The sequence below is a fragment of the Arachis ipaensis genome, chromosome B10 (genome assembly GCF_059453495.1).
Source record: "Arachis ipaensis isolate K30076 ecotype BB chromosome B10, ASM5945349v1, whole genome shotgun sequence".
Lineage (NCBI taxonomy): Eukaryota > Viridiplantae > Streptophyta > Magnoliopsida > Fabales > Fabaceae > Arachis > Arachis ipaensis.
This window is the reverse complement of record NC_142435.1, coordinates 81,036,451-81,054,228: the sequence shown is the minus strand read 5'-3', so window position 1 is coordinate 81,054,228 and position 17,778 is coordinate 81,036,451. Positions and strand designations below refer to the sequence as shown.

The window sequence follows — 17,778 nt, the reverse complement described above, 5'->3', positions numbered from 1 at the left end:
CAAAAAGATTTTCAGGTTATATTATCAATGGGTATAGGTTCCATACAAGGCACCGTGATGTGAGACGTAAAACTCAAAATAGTGGTGTCACATTAGAAGCATTGACTCCTAGTTTTGCTAGTGTGAAAGATAAGAACCCAATTATAAAAGACAACTTTGGTCTTTCATATATGTATTTCAATAAAAAATACTACCAAGAAGAACCATTTGTGCTAGCATCTCAAGTAAACCAATGCTTTTATGTGCAAGACCCATATGTTAGGGACAAGCACTATGTTATGAAAACAATTCCAAGAGATTTATTTAGGGTAAGTGATGACCTTGAGTCTGATTCCCCCATAATATATGCAAGGAAGCCATGCGAACCTGAAGTGATTCCAAGTCTTCCAAATGATAATGGCGAAATTGATCTAGTGAGGAATGATCTAAGAGCAACTATTACAGATATGGATCAAAACATATTTGCCAAACAATATTGTGAGCAAGACGAGGAAAGCGAATATGAGTACATGGAGGACCTTGACTCTGAAACATCTTGACAAGTTTTGGTAGAATCCTAAACAACCCACTTTCCTTAGTTGTTTTGCTTAGTTAATTACTTGCTTCAGTTGATTATGCTCATTTAATTATTATTTAGTTAGCATTTTATTCATTGTTATTATTTTGTGTATACAGAATGGAGAAAGGGGAGATCACTAAAAGAAAATGGATACTTACCTTAGGCCAAAAAATGAAAGGAAAAAGCCCAAAAAAAAATAATTTCTTTGAGGTTACACAAGTGAAGTCAAGTGCTGAATTGCTAAAACAATACAATATTAAGAGAGAAAGGATCATGGCTGAAAATGAGAAGGTTAGCTTGCAAGCTCAAGCTCCAAAGGATCCAACAAGCAAACAACCCATCAGAATAGTGGAGGATGCATTTGAAGAGCAAGTTAGGACTTCGAAGAAAACAAGGAAGGCTCAACCAATGGCACTTTTTCAAGAATGCATGCATAATGGAAATCGGACAATGTTTGAAGTTGAAAAGAACTCTAAAACTAGGAATCAAAGGACTGCTGAACCTGATGCAATGGATCAAAATGACATAAATTTTCATGATGATGGAGAAGATACAAGCGAGATGAGTGCAACTTCAAATAAAAAAGGAATGAGTCTTGACATGTATTTTAAGGTACATGGGATAAATTTGGGAGATGAAGAAGATGAGGAAGATGAAAAAAATGAGCTTGATGATAATGCAAATGATGCGGGTAGTGGAGGACAAACTAGTAATGAAGGTACTTTTCTTGTTTAGTTTATTGTCTAATTAGAGCTTATATTACTTCTCAATTGAATTATGTTATTTTATTCGGACTTAGGCACAATAAAGAAGAAAACCCGTGGAAAAACTACGTGCAAAAAGCTTCATGCCACAGATTTTAATGATCGACGGGAAGTGGAATTTTTTCAAGGGCAGCCTGTAGGTCCAACCAACGAGGTTGTATTTGACCTCAACCAACTATTGGGCACAACAGTTAGAAACCCTCGTTTTGTGACTTTGTTATATACTAGTTGGCATGGTGTGCCTAGTAAACTCAAAGAGGAAATGTGGGAGTATGCCAATGTATGTAAATATGGCATTATAGATAATTTTTTGTTAATTTATTTGTCACATTATTTGTGCTAACTGTTGATATTCTAATGTGTTGTGTTGCATAGCAAAAGTTCATTCTTCCCATAAGTTCAAAGCCGTGGGTAATACGGGGATTTTGTGGTGCATGGAAAAAATATAAGAGAGAAATAAAAAAAGAGCATTTCGTGAAGTACAACACAAAGAAAGAAATGATAATTACCGACCATTAGAGATTCCCGAGGTTCAATTTCGCAAACTAATTCGGTATTGGAGTCTTCCGGCCACGAAGGTAATATTTCCTTTTATTTCTTCCTATACCATCAAGCATACTATCATTGATTCTTCATGTTCCTAAACTTAGGTGTTTTGGAAGAAATTTGATTCTTCATTGATTCTTAATATTTAGGTATCTCTGCTAAGAATACTGAAAATAGGTTAAAACAAACATGTCCTCACCGAATGGGATCCACAAATTTTGGAATAGTGCGTAAGCAGCTGGTAATATAACTTATTCTTTGTGATTTCTCTTTTATATGTATTCATGGTGTAGTTGCCTAGTTAGTATGCTTCATGTAAACTTTTTTCTATGTATTCTAGCGTGACTCTAAAGAGAACAGTGAAGAACCATCAAGGGCTAAAGTTTTCATAGCAACTCGCACAAGTAAAAAAGGAAAAGAAATTAATGCTAAAACACAAGCCACAATTGTGAGTTGTTTGTATTTGTATTTTGGATATGTACATTATGAATTTTGATGTGATTTCTATCTAAATTGAGTTAATGCGACTTTGAACCTTATTGGTTGTTGCTTTTTGATAGACTGAACTTCAGAACCGCTTAGAAGTAGGAAAAAATGAAGAGGATGCATTTGTAGGAGTGTTAGGAAAGGACCAACCAGGTCGAGTTCGTTGTTATGGGGCTTCGATTACAAGAAGCTCTCTTAAAAAAGATGAGGAGATTCGCTACATAAAAGTTGAATATAACACTAAGGTCTCATCATTAGAGAAGAAGATGGATGGTGTATGTGGTTTATTAAAGGTATTGGTGCACCAACTCAACCCTGGAATGAGCGATGAAAAGGTAACAGCCTTAGTTCAAGCTGCCCAAGATTCTCCTTTGGATACCTCAAGTAGCAAAGCAAGAAATACTCCTCGCTCCTCCGAAGCAACTCACATTCCACACAAAGATGATGTAGGTAAAATTATAATATTTTTATTAATAAAAATGTTGCAATATAACCAAGTACTTCAATTTTGTTTGTTGTTGCTGAATTCGAACTTGGAAGGTTCTAATATAATTTTGAATAACTATGACTGGTGGAAAGAGTTAATTTTGTTAGAACTTGGAAGGTTCGAACTAGTTGCCATTGTTGTACGTTTTGCATCTTCTTTTTCACTTGTTTCACTTAATGGTACTGGCTGATATCATCATATTGTGTAGGCGCATGATTCACATCTTTATTTTGTTAAAAATAAGTAATATATGTTTCAATTTTAGTTTGTTAGGTTTAGGCTTGGCTCAATAATAGAATATCAAACATTGGCTGAGGGAACATGAATGTTGTATCACGTTTTCATTGATGCTATAAATCAGATTTATTTATTGAACAATAAGTTGTTTGTTTGATATCAAATTTAAAGGAAATTTTGAGAATCCTTGTGCAGATTAGTGGATATATGTAGCAAAATTAAATCTAATTGTTAGAATGCTTTTTATGTTACAAAAATTAAGTTTGATGTCAAATCTGATTGTTAGAAAAATTAGTGGGCTGAAGTTTACTGCATCATCCATTTTTCATTTGTAGTTGTTCATTTGTGTTTTTTATTTTGCAGGGCACAGGTCAAAACAATTTAGCTTGCAATGATACATGAAGTTTTTATATCTTGGCATTAAGTACAAGAAGACTTTGATTAGGAATTCTAATTCATGTATTAGGAATTGCATGAGAAGTTATGACTTTCACTTTTGGTATTTTGAAGAAGACTTTGATTAGGAATTCTAATTCATGTATTAGGAATTCATGAGTAGTTATGACTTTCACTTTTGGTATTTTGTTAGTGTATGTTGTTATGTGATCACACACTCATTTTGGTGACAATTTTATGAAAGTTGGATTACTTGATTATTGGTCATTGACTAAATTATAAAATTATCTATGAATTCATGTAAGGTTTTATTTATGAAGATTAAGAAGGGAACTAGATTACTGACCATCTTTTTTGCCACGCTTTTAAAATGTGGCTATATGGCCATATCTCTGTCTATTGGCACGGTTAGAAAGCGTGGCTGTATCTAAGCTTTTTCGCCACGCTTTTCAAGCGTGGCCATACCTCTTCTACTACCACGCTTTCGCCACGCTTTACACGTGTGGCCGTACCTCCCCTTTTGCCACGCTTTAAAAGCGTAGCCGTATCTCCTCTTGTTGCCACGCTTTACAACTATGACCATATCTGCTCTTGTTGCCACGCTTTAAAAGCGTGGCCATATCTGGTCTACTACCACGCTTGAAAAGCGTGGCCAGATCTGTCCTATCGCCACGCTTTGACAACGTGGCCATATCTTTACCTATCGCTACGCTTTAAAAGCTTGGCCATATTTCCCACCTACAGCTACGCTTTTACAAGTGGCAGTTTGTAAAAAAGTGTGGTAAACAAAAAGCGTGGCAATGGGCTACAAAAAGCATGGCGGTAGCTCAAAAAGCGTGGCAAAAAACTATCGCCACGCTTTTTCAGCTTTTCGCCACGCTTTAAAAGCATGGCAAAAGACATGTTTTCTTGTAGTGGGTTTTAGATCTAGATTAGAAACTCTTAGATCTAGTTTAATTTCATGCTTTGATTTACTTTTCTCTTTATAATTCTTCTTCTTCTACCTTTCCTCTCTCTAGTTTAGCATTTAATTCTTTTAATTCTCTACTTTGATGTTGATGCACTTTTGTTTCCTCTATTTTTCTTTTAATGCAATTTATGATTCATGTTCCTTTATTGCTTAATTGAATTGTTGTTATTAATTTCCTTGCAATTGAGTAGTGTAGATTTACTTTCCTTGCAATTGAACTTTGTTTACCTTTTATGCCTTCCAATTGTTTGATAAAATGCTTGGTTGGATTCTAGAGTAGAATTTTATGCTCTTGGCTTGGGAAGGTAACTTAGGAACTCTTGAGTTACTAATGTCCAAGTGATTGATGATTGGGAGCCATTAACTCTAGATCTCACTAATTGAATTGGTGAAAAAGTAGGACTTATGGACTTGGATTGATATAGCTCATTTGACTTTCCTTTACTACTAGTTAGAGGATGACTTAATCGGATTGATCCTTGCCAATTCTCATGTTGTGGTTAGTGATAGGGATAGAGATCCTTGATCACCAACCTTTGCCAAGACCTTTTTAGTTGTTAGTTTATTTTCATTGCCATTTACATTTCATGTCTCTTATCCCAAAACCCCCAAAACATACCTCATAACCAATAACAAGACACTTTATCGCAATTCCTAGGGAGAACGACCCGAGGTTCTAATACTTCGGTTTATAAATTTAAGGGTTTGTTTTAGTCACAAACAATCTTTTGTATGAAAGGATTCTTTGTTGGTTTAGAAACTATACTTGCAACGAGAATTTATTGTGAATTCTAAACCGTAAAAAATCCATTCGTCAAAATGGCGCCGTTGCCGGGGAATTGCAATGGTGTTGTATTATTGGTTATTGTATATATGTGAATATTGTACATAGGTTTGCCTTTTGCTTCTTTGTTAGTTCTTGCTAGTTTTAGGATTTAATTTTCTTGCTTCTTATTTGATTTTGTTTTCATTTTCTCTTGCTACCATGAATTCTCACTTTGGCTATGAGTTTGGTCCTAACTATGTTGTAGGAAATGAGAGCTTCAATGAAGAGGTGTATCAAGGATGGGACAACCAAAGGTGGGAGGAGCCATATGCATATGATCAATCCTCATGGCAACAACCTCCACCATTGGACTATGAACAAGAACCATTCTATGGTGAATATCCATTTAATGGCTATGGTGAATCTCTTTGTGACGTTCAAGAACCACCACCATATGCCTACGAATCATATCTCAACATGAACCTCAACCATTGATAAGAATTTATAAAAAAAGATAGATAAAGGATTTCTTTCCTACTAGACCTCTAAGACACCTGTTCTTAGCAACCTAGGCCACGGGAAAGGATTCCCTACTAGATCTTCAAAGAACCTGTCCTTGACAACCTAGATCACAGGGATGAAAATTGAATCACTCAATTTTCTCCATGCAACAAGCGAAGAAAATCACTCACCTCACTTAATCACACTAAAAAGGTGTTTAAATAGACCCCAAACAAACTAGCTAAAAGATAAGATAAGATAACTAATTTAAATCAGATTTGATCTTATTGGATTAGATCAAATTTGATTTGAATTTTAAAATCCTAAAAATATGATAACTAATTTAAATCAGATTTGATCTTATTAGATTAGATCATATTTGATTTAAATTTAAAATCCCTAAAAATACTACGAAGCAAATCAAAAGTAAATCAAATCTTCTAACAAACTCTAACAACGAAACAAACCAAAATAAATACCTAAAAATTCGAAAATTAATAATAAATTATGCCTCCCATTATATTTGAAAAGCATTATTGGGCTTCTTGCTGTCCTGACTTAGCCCAATGGGCCTTATGAATTGTTGCCCTTTCAGCACCACTATTTTTGAGACGGACTCTTGGTCTTCTAGATGTCCAAGACTGGCATGGCACAATTCTTCTAGAATTCAGATCCATGAATATGACAAGATTATCATTCCGTCCCTTAGCTCTAAGATGACGAAAATGTCCTCCTCACCACATATCATTCTCTCCCTCTTCAAAAAGATTCGTCCTCGAATCTTGCATGAGATGCTCTTCGTCCCTCCAAGGAATCCAAACCCAATCTCCAGGTTTAAATACCATGGTTTGATGACTCTTCTCTACCCACTGAATTGTGGCTATGTCCTTCATGTGTGCAAGTTCAATCTTTCCAACCATAGTTTCACCATCTTGTTCAAAGTGTGCAATTTGTCTTCCTTTCTTTTCATCCATATTAATGCCTCCATAGTTGATCAGTGAATCTACAAAGCCTGAGAAAGTTGATATAAAAACACTAGGAATTTCATGGTTAGATGTATGAGAAACTAAGAATTCTATGGAATTCAATGATACTAATGCACTCTTGTCTAAGCTAGAACTTTCTAGATCTCTCTCACAAGTGTGTTTATTGCTATCAGTTTCTTTGTCACTCATTGACTCCTTTCGCTCACTATTCTCATATTTTCTCTCAAAACTCTCGCTTTCAATCAAACATGGATTCCTTTCACTCAAACACTCAATCTCTTTCTCAATTTCTTTTCTCTCATATTTTTCAAATTGCTCACATCCCAAGGACCCAGTTGAGAAATTCTGTACTGTTGAATCTTCCAAGGACACATCACCCTCCACAGCATACTCAACAAATTCTTCCATCTCTGGCTTTGAAGAAGAATGAAAGATAGGCATAGAAGAATTCCTTTTGTTATGGAGATCTATTATGTGTTGCACCTGCTCCCTGTCAATGGCCAATTTGACCAAATCGTCCAGGGTCTTGTAACGGTAACCTTGGACTTTATCTGCAAGTTCTTCGCGTAATCCAAACAAAAATCAGTCCATAAGAACCTCAGGACTCCTTTTGATATTAGCCTTGTCCATCAAATATAAAAACACCTTGTGGTACTCCATCACTGATTGTGAACCTTGTTGCAACTTACAAAATCTTCCAAAAAATTCATTGTGGTAAGATGATAGTACAACTCGATTCCTCATGTGGTATGATGATGTCACAAACTGTCTCCTCATGATTTTCTTCATCTTCTCCCAGCTGCAAATTGGACTCTTTCCGTACCGTCTTCTAGATCTTCCTAATTCAGTCCACCATATACGGGCATCATCGGAAAAATTGGCTTGTACTAGTCGAACCTTCTTTTCCTCTGAAAGGATGCAAGTTGCAAAAAATGACTCTACCTTTCTTTCCCATTCGAAATAAGCTTCAGGGTTGTTCCTCCCTTTAAATGCAGGGATCTTCAACCGAAAACCCTTTTTCACATATGAGATTCCGTCATCATCACTTTCGTACTCAATCATTTTTTCAGACACTGACTTAAAGATAGAATAATTACAAAAACAAAATTAAAAAAAGAAAAAAAAATTCGTTTTTTTTTTATTTTCTTATCATTTGGTATCAGTTACAGGGATAGATAAAGGATTTTTTTCCTACTAGACCTCTAAGACACCTGTTCTTAGCAACCTAGGTCACCGGAAAGGATTCCCTACTAGATCTTCAAAGAACCTGTCCTTGACAACCTAGATCACAGGGATGAAAATTGAATCACTCAATTTTCTCCATGCAACAAGCGAAGCAAATCACTCACCTCACTTAATCACACTAAAAAAAAAAGTGCATAAAGCACTAAGGAAATTTTATTCATCAAAGTTTATGTAAATTGTCTCACCAGAAGGTGTTTAAATAGACCCCAAACAAACTACCTAAAAGATAAGATAAGATAACTAATTTAAATTAGATTTGATCTTATTGGATTAGATCAAATTTGATTTGAATTTTAAAATCCTAAAAATATGATAACTAATTTAAATCAGATTTGATCTTATTAGATTAGATCAGATTTGATTTAAATTTAAAATCCCTAAAAATACTACTAAGCAAATCAAAAGTAAATCAAATCAACCAACAAACTCTAACAACGAAACAAACCAAAATAAATACCTAAAAATTCGAAAATTAATAATAAATTATGCCTCCCATTAAATTTGAAAAGCATTATTGGGCTTCTTGCTGTCTTGACTTAGCCTAATGGGCCTTATGAATTGTTGCCCTTTCAGCACCACTATTTTTGAGACGGACTCTTGGTCTTCTAGATGTCCAAGAATGGCATGGCACAATTCTTCTAGAATTCAGATCCTTGAATATGACAAGATTATCATTCTGTCCCTTAGCTCTAAGATGACGAAAATGTCCTCCTGACCACATATCAACCATACTCACAAGCTTTTTTCCACCAAGCACCTCCATATGACCCTAATCCATATCCATCCTACCAACCACCTTTTGAACCATATGATTCATACATGGAACCACAATTCCAATATCAATACTCCCAAGAACCACCTCAATATACACCACCATACCCTTACCAAGAAGAACCATTTCCCTATCATGAATCCTTTCTTCAAGATAATGAACCCTCTTATCCACTCCAATCCTCAATGGATGAAATCCTTGGCCTTATACTTCAAGGGCAGGGAGAAATGCAAAGGGGACACTAGAATTTATGGCTATCTTGACCAAGGTAGTAAGCACTTTAGCCTCCCAATGCTTGAGCACTCAAAGCACTCCCATGGTCACATGTGGAGAATTAATTCAAAAGCATAGCATGAAGGAGAGATTGGAAACTCCGGTGGAAAATAAGGGATGTTATTTTGTATTAGAGTAATTGGAGGAGCTTATGATCATTGAAGAAAAGGAAGAAGTGGTTGAAGACCTAGGAGATGCGGAACCTCCATGAGAAACTAAAATAATAGAAAATCCATCCAAGAAGATTGAATTTGATGTTAAAGAGGAAAGTGCACAACCTCCAAAACAATTGTTGAATAAAGACTTAGAGGGAATGAAGAAAGAATTGAGTTCCCTTGGTGATGAAGATCATGCATCAAACCTTCTTGGTGGTGAATCCTTTGAGTTTGAAGAACCTTCTCTCCCTGAGATAGAAAGCAATGTGGAGGTGGATTTCTCTCTTCCTCCCATTTATGATTTGAGTGATGGAGAAGAGTTAGATGAAATTGATAAACAAAGGATTGAGAAGGAAGAAGTTTGTAAAGAGGTGGAGACAATCAAGGAAAAACACAAAGGAGTAGAGCTTGCAAGGGCAGTGGAAATACCTCTCCCCAAGCCACCACCATCCATTCTTTCATTCAAGTGTGTAAATTCCTTATACTTGAGCTTTATTATTCCCCTTGAATATGGTTTGCTTGAAACGGATGGTCAACTTAGACATATTTGTGGCTTTAAGAGCAAAAGGGAGATGGTTAGTGGTTGGTAATGTAAATCAAAGTTCATGATGGTTGCATGTTCAAAGCTTAATAGCAAAGGTTGGTATAGAGCTAAATCGCTTGGGTCTAGGAGAATGTTTGGTCACTTCATTGAGAATTCATCATGCCTACCACCCACATGGATCAATGATAGTCAACTTCAAGATGGGTGTGAAAATAAAGTGTGGGATCCCGGATCGCACAAGGAGAATCAATTTTGGGAGCCCCAAGCTTGTGAAGAACTCCATCGACTATTGGTGCAACAAATAAGGAACCTTGGGGCACAATGGAGGACCAAGCATTGGTGGATGTTCAAATATAGCTTCAAGCACAAGCCACCTTGATGAGGAGCTCCCTATAAGTCCAACTTAAAGACAATAAACAAAAGTGCTAGGTGGGAGACACCCCACCATGGTAAACTCTTTTAATTTTCTCTTTGTAAATATTGGTAGAATAGGTTTGATTTCATCTTTTGTTTTGTTTGTTGAGTTTATTTGGTAGTTTGGTATGTTAAATAAGGTTTCATGGTGTTTTGGTAGCTATTTGGAGGTTTGGAAGGCTTGGTTTGGTGCAAGAACTTGGAAAAATTTTAAAAAACAGAGCACCAACCCGCGCATGAGCGCACTTGGCATGTACGCGTAACCCAAGTATTTTTGACCATCCACACGCACGCGTATATGGCGCGTACGCCTAGATGCAAAAATTCCACCCCAGCCAAAAACCCGAGAGTTAGGCCTGCATTGTGCGAACATTGGGCCTAAAGCACAAACCAACCCGCGCGTACGCACACCTGGCGCGTACACACCCATAAAGCTAATTGCGCAATGCACGCATACACACGCTGTACGCGCACGCGTCGATAGTGTCACCTGCCCTCCTGGTACATTTTCCAGAGAGTTTGGCCAAACTTGGGCTGACGCTGTGCCCTGCGCCCAACACCACCCACGCGTGCGCGCACCTGGCACGTACGCGCCCTTCGGCCAATCTGCGCATCGGCGCGTAGGCGTGCATGACGCGTCTGCGCCGGTAAAAAAAATAAGAGTTTTTTTTCTCATCTTCCATTTTCTTTTGTCCATTATAATTGCATACTTTTATTCTTTGCATTTTCATTTTATTTTTATAGCCTGTTTTTACTTTATTTTTTTTCGAGTTTCTTATTTTAATAATAGTGTTGGATTTTCCTACTCAATTGTCGAGACTTTCTTGCATTATTTTGGTGCCTCATGACTTGTTTGATATTGTTGGGTGATGAAACTTTTAAATAAATGCTTCATCTTGTATGATTATTGTGTTTTTGTGCATTGATATGACCTCATCTTGTATGACCTCAATCTTCAAGTGTGGGGAGGTCGTTTGACCGATCTCCATGGGTAACAATTTCCTTTCAACACCAATTCTTAGTTTTCTTTGTTAGATTAGTTATTGCATTGCATGATAGGTTGCATGTTAGTTAGAATTTGTACATATTTTTACCACTTCTTTCTTATTAGGACTATTTGGTTAGGGTGATGATTTCTTTTTCAAGAAAATTGTTTTAGGACACTCTACCAATTTGAAAAAAATTTTTGTGTTGAACTTGCTTGAAAGAATTTATTTTGGAACATGGCTTTTGAGCTAAGAACACAAGCTTGTGAGTTTTGACCCTAATTGTGTGGTTACATCTTATAACCACTTATCTTCCTTCTTGTGTGTAATTGTTCTCTTTCTATGATTGTAATCTTTGATTTGTTTGATTCTTTATGTCCATTATTTTGTGTATTCATGCATTTATATGATTGAGGCCATCGTTTCATTTAGCTCACTTACCCAAATAGCCTTACCTTTTATCTTCCATTGTTAGCCAACTTTGAGCCTACGATTAACCCACTTGTTCATAATTTTAGCACATTACAAGCCCTAAAGTAGAAAATAATAAATGTTCTTTATTTGGATCTTTGATTAGCTTAGGCTAGTGAGTGTGAGTATCATTCAAGTGTAGGAAAACTTGGGACATTAGTTAGGATAAAAGGGTGTTTTAGTTTTGTATTTCTATTTTTGGGAATTGGGTCCATACTCATGTGTTAATTAAATGTAAAACCATATGCATTGATACTTTTGTATGTACTTTATTGCAAAAAAATGAGAAAATAAAAAGAAAGAAAAAAAATATATGTAGATATCAAAAAGAAAAAAAGAAAAAAAATATATGTAGATATCAAAAGAAAAAGAAAAAAATAATAGAAAGAAAAGAAAAAGAAAAGAAAAGTAATAAAAAGGGGACAAAATTTCCCAAGTGAAGCTCAATAATAATCAATGCATATGTGTTGTGATCAAGAAAAAAAAATGCATGAGTATGTGAAAAAGTGAAAAATGGGTAGTTAGGTTTGTTTAGAATTGTATAGATTGCTATATAGATTAGGTGGGAAGTTTAAGGTAATCAAAGATTCAAATTTCAAGTCCACTTGACCAAATATGTATCCTACCTTGACCCTAGCCCCATTACAACCTATGAAAAGTCCTCATGATAGTTGTATGCATGCATGAAATAAATATTGATTGTTCGATGAAAAACAAATCTTGGAAAGCATGATTAGGATAGAATTGAGTGGATCGACCCTATACACTTGAGCGAATAGAGTGCAAACACTTCCGGTGAGGGTTTGATGCTCAATTATGTGATTCCCAGCTTTCATGAGCGATCTTCTTGCAAGTCTATTTAAACTTCATTTGTATACTTGAATAGGTAGGATTCATGAATCGTTATATGATCTTGGCCCTACTTGTGCATGTATGTCTTTGAGATTGATTTATTTTTAACCAAGTAGGTAGAATCATTTTGCATATTAGTTGCATTCAAATAGATAGATGTATTTAGGTTATTTGCATTGAATAAATGTCCATACCCCTTCTCTTATCCTTCTTGGTTTAGCATGAGGACATGCTATTATTTAAGTGTGGGGAGGTTGATAAACCCCATTTTCAGGGTTTTTCTTGTGTTGAATTTAGAGGGTTTTGTCAACCTTTTCCCATTTATCCAATGAAATAGCATGGTTCTATAACTTCTCCTTTAATTGTGCTTAAGAGTGAAAACATGCTTTTTAGGTCTTAAAATAAATAAATTTAATTCACCTTGATTCCATTAGATGCCTTGATATGTTTGTTAAGAGATTTCAGATTTAGAAGGCAAGGATTGGATTGAGGGAATGAAGAAAAAAAAGCATGTAGAAATGGAGAACTCATGAAGAAATGAAGGAATCGCAAAAGCTGTCAAGCCGACCTCTTCGCACTTAATTGATCATAACTTGAGCTACAGAGGTTCAAATGATGCGGTTCTAGTTGCGCTGGAAAGCTAACATCCAACGCTTCGAAATGATATAAGATTTTCTATAGTTTCATCGCGTTTAGGGGCGCGCACACGCACTATACGCGTATGCACCGATGGTTGCACATGATTCACTTAATGCAACTCGTGGCCAGCGATTTTAGAAGCATTGTGGGCCCAATCCAACTCATTTATGATGCTATTTAACCCAAGGATTTAAGAGGGATGAGAGAATTAGTGATCATTAGTTTAGTTTAGATTAGTTTTGGAGGGAAAGTTAGTTTTAGATCTAGATTAGAAACTCTTAGATCTAATTTAATTTCATGCTTTGATTTACTTTTCTCTTTGTAATTCTTCTTCTTCTACCTTTCCTCTCTCTACTTTAGCATTTAATTCTTGTAATTCTCTACTTTTATGTTGATGCACTTTTGTTTCCTCTATTTTTCTTTTAATGCAATTTATGATTCATGTTCCTTTATTTCTTAATTGAATTGTTGTTGTTAATTTCCTTGCAATTGAGTAGTGTAGATTTATGATGAGCAGATAATTTATATGCTTTTTGGCATTATTTTTACATAGTTTTTAGTATGATTTAGTCAGTTTTTAGTATATTTTTATTAGTTTTTAAATAAAAATCACATTTCTGGACATTACTATGAGTTTGTGTATTTTTCTGTGATTTCAGATATTTTCTGGCTGAAATTGAGGGACTTGAGCAAAAATCAGATTCAGAGGTTGAAGAAGGACTGCAGATGCTGTTGGATTCTGACCTCCCTGCACTCAAAGTAGATTTTCTGGAGATACGGAATTCCAAATGGCGCGCTCTCAATTGCGTTGGAAAGTAGACATCCAGGGCTTTCCAGCAATATATAATAGTTCATACTTTGCCCGTGTTTAGATGACACAAACTGGCGTTCAACGCCAGTTCCATGCTGCATTCTGGAGTTAAACGCCAGAAACAGGTTGCAAAGTGGAGTTAAATGCCAGAAACAGGTTACAAACTGGCGTTCAACTCCAAGAGAAGCCTCTACACGTGTAAATCTCAATGCTCAGCCCAAGCACACACCAAGTGGGCCCCGGAAGTAGATTTCTGCATCATTTACTCATTTCTGTAAACCCTAGTAACTAGTTTAGCATAAATAGGACTTTTTACTATTGTATTTACATCTTTGGATTGTCTTTTGATCCTTTGATCAGGTTTGGGGGCTGGCCTCTCGGCCATGCCTGGACCTTCATCACTTATGTATTTTCAATGGTAGAGTTTCTACACACCATAGATTAAGGTGTGGAGCTCTGCTGTTCCTCATGAATTAATACAAAGTACCATTGTTTTTCTATTCAATTCAAGCTTATTCCGATTCTAAGATATTCATTCGCACCTTAATATGAATGTGATTATCGTGATAGTCATCATCATTCCCAACTATGAACGCGTGCCTGACAACCACTTCCGTTCTACCTTAGTTTGAATTAGTATCTCTGGAATTCCTTAATCAGAATCTTCGTGGTATAAATTAGAATCCATGGACGGCCATTCTTGAGATTCAGAAAGTCTAAACCTTGTCTGTGGTATTCCGAGTAGGATCTGGGAAGGGATGGCTGCGACGAGCTCCAAACTCGCGAGTGCTGGGCGTAGTGACAGACGCAAAAGGATCAATGGATCCTATTCCAGTATGATCGAGAACTGACAGATGATTAGCCATGTAGTGACAGCGCATTGGAGCATTTTCACTGAGAGGACAGGATGTAGCCATTGACAACGGTGATGCCTAACATACAATTTGCCATAGAAGGGAGTATGAATGATTGGATGATGATAATAGGAAAGCAGAGGTTCAGGAGGAATGAACGCATCTCTATACGCTTATCTAAAATTCTCACCAATGAAGTACATAAGTATCACTATCTTTATTTTATATTTATCTTTTAATTATTAAATCTCTATAATCAATTGAATCCGCCTGACTGAGATTTACAAGGTGACCATAGCTTGCTTCAAGCCGACAATCTCCGTGGGATCGACCCTTACTCACGTAAGGTTTATTACTTGGACGACCCAGTGCACTTGATGGTTAGTTGTGCGAAGTTGTGACAAAGAACTAAGATTATGAACGTGTGTATTGAGTTTTTAGCGCCGTTACCAAGGAATAGAACCATCACGATTTCTGCGTACCAAGTTTTTGGCGTCATTGCCGGGGATTGTTCGAGTTTGGACAACTGACGGTTCATCTTGTTGCTCAGATTTGGTAATTTTATTTTAATTTTAAGCTTTTTTCTTTTGTTAATTTTATTTTCGAAAAATAAAACAAAACAAAAAAAAATTTTTTTTCTTCTTTTTCGTTTTTCCAAAATAATTTTCGAAAAATCCAAAAAAATTAATAAAATCATAAAATTAAAAATAATTTTGTGTTTTTTGTTTGAGTCTTGTGTCAATTTTTAAGTTTGGTGTCAATTGCATTCTTTTATTTTTCTTAAAATTTTTTTGAAAACACATACATTGAGTTTCTTTCTTATTCTTCATGATCTTCAAGTTGTTCTTGATAAGTCTTCTTGTTTGATCTTTAAAATTTCTTGTTTTGTGTCTTTTCTTGTTTTTCACATGCATTCTTGAATTCTTAGTGTCTAAATATTAAAAAATTTCTAAGTTTGGTGTCTTGCATGTTTTCTTTTATTAAAAATTTTTCAAAAATACATACTTGATGTTCATCATGATCTTCAAAGTGTTCTTGGTGTTCATCTTTGCATTCAAAGTGTTCTTGCATGTTTCCTTTGTTTTGATCCAAAATTTTCATGCATTTAGTCTTTTTGGTATTTTTCTTTTTCATCATTAAAAATTCAAAAATCAAAAAAATATCTTTCCCTTTTCCTTCTCATCAAATTCGAAAATTTGAGTTGACTTTTTCAAAAATTTTTTAAAATCTAGTTGATTCTTATGAGTCAAATCAAATTTTCAATTTAAAAACTCTATCTTTTTCAAATCTTTTTCAAAAATCAAATCTTTTTCATTTTTCTTTTATAAATTTCAAAAATTTCAAAATGATTTTCAAAAATCTTTTTCTTATTTTTATCTCATATTTTTGAAATTAATACTAACTATTAATATTTTGATTCAAAAATTTCAAGTTGTTACTTGCCTATTAAGAAAGGTTCATTCTTTAAATTTTAAAATCCTATCTTTTAGTTTCTTGTTAGTCAAGTAATCAACTTTAATTTTCAAAAATCAAATCTTTTTAATTTCCTTTTTAAATCTTTTTCAATTTAAATTTCAATCATATCTCTTTCAATTTCAATCACATCTTTTTCAAAATCAATTTCAAAATCTTTTCTAACTTCTTTTCTAACTTCTTATCTTTTCAAAAATTAAGTTTCAAATCTTTTTCAATCAATCTTATCTTTTTGTTTGATTATCTTTTTCAAAGCTACCTAACTAACCCTCTCTTTCTAATTTTTGAAAATCCCTTCCCTCTTTTTCAAAATTCCTTCTTAATTAACTAATTATTTTAAACTTTAATTTAATTTAATTTGATTTAATTTTCCTTGCTTAATTTTTGAATTTTTAATTTTAGTTTTTAATTTAAAAACAAAAAATACTTTTATTTTATTTTATCAAATTTTCGAAAATTCTTCTCCCTCACCTCCTTCTATTTATTTATTCATCTACTAACATCTCGTTTTCACCCAAGAATTCGAACCTACTCCTCACCCTTGTGTTTGGATTCTCCTTCTTCTATTCATATCTTCTTCTACTCACATAAAGGAATCTCTATCCTGTGACATAGAGGATTCTATATTTTCTTTTCTGTTTTCTTCTTTTTCATATGAGCAGGAACAAGGATAAGAACATTCTTGTTGAGGCTGATCCTGAACCTGAAAGGACTCTGAAGAGGAAGCTAAGGGAAGCTAAAGCACAACTCTTTGGAGAAAATCTGACAGAAATTTTCAAAAAAGAAGGAGGCATGGCCGAAAATAATAACAATGCAAGGAAGATGCTTGGTGACTTTACTGCACCTAATTCCAATTTACATGGAAGAAGCATCTCAATCCCTACCATTGGAGCAAACAATTTTGAGATGAAACCTCAATTAGTTTCTCTGATGCAACAGAATTGCAAGTTTTATGGACTTCTATCCGAAGATCCCTTTCAGTTCTTAATTGAATTCTTGCAGATCTGTGATACTGTTAAGACCAATGGGGTTGATCCCGAGGTCTACAGGCTTATGCTTTTCCCGTTTGCTGTAAGAGACAGAGCTAGAATATGGTTGGACTCTCAACCTAAAGATAGCCTGAACTCTTGGGATAAGCTGGTCATGGCTTTCTTAGCCAAGTTCTTTCCTCCTCAAAAGCTTAGCAAGCTTAGAGTGGATGTTCAAACTTTCAGAAAAAAGGAAGGTAAATCCCTCTATGAAGCTTGGGAGAGATACAAGGAACTGACCAAAAAGTGTCCTTCTGACATGCTTTCAGAATGGACCATCCTGGATATATTCTATGATGGTCTGTCTGAATTATCAAAGATGTCATTGGACCATTCTGTAGGTGGATCCATTCACCTAAAGAAAATGCCTGCAGAAGCTCAAGAACTCATTGACATGGTTGCAAATAACCAGTTCATGTACACTTCTAAAAGGAATCTTGTGAGTAATGGGATGCCTCAGAGGAAGGGAGTTCTTAAAATTGATACTCTGAATGCCATATTGGCTCAGAATAAAATATTGACTCAGCAAGTCAATATGATCTCTTAGAGTCTGAATGGATTGA

At 35.2% G+C, this 17,778-nt stretch overlaps 1 non-coding gene across 1 annotated transcript; it reads right to left on the bottom strand.

Annotated features, from left to right (window-relative positions):
• Positions 1-17,372: 17,372 nt before the first annotated feature.
• On the bottom strand, positions 17,373-17,480 carry LOC148580589 (small nucleolar RNA R71). The gene has a single exon (XR_015896540.1). It is a non-coding gene; the product is annotated as a small nucleolar RNA R71 (small nucleolar RNA).
• Positions 17,481-17,778: the final 298 nt, after the last annotated feature.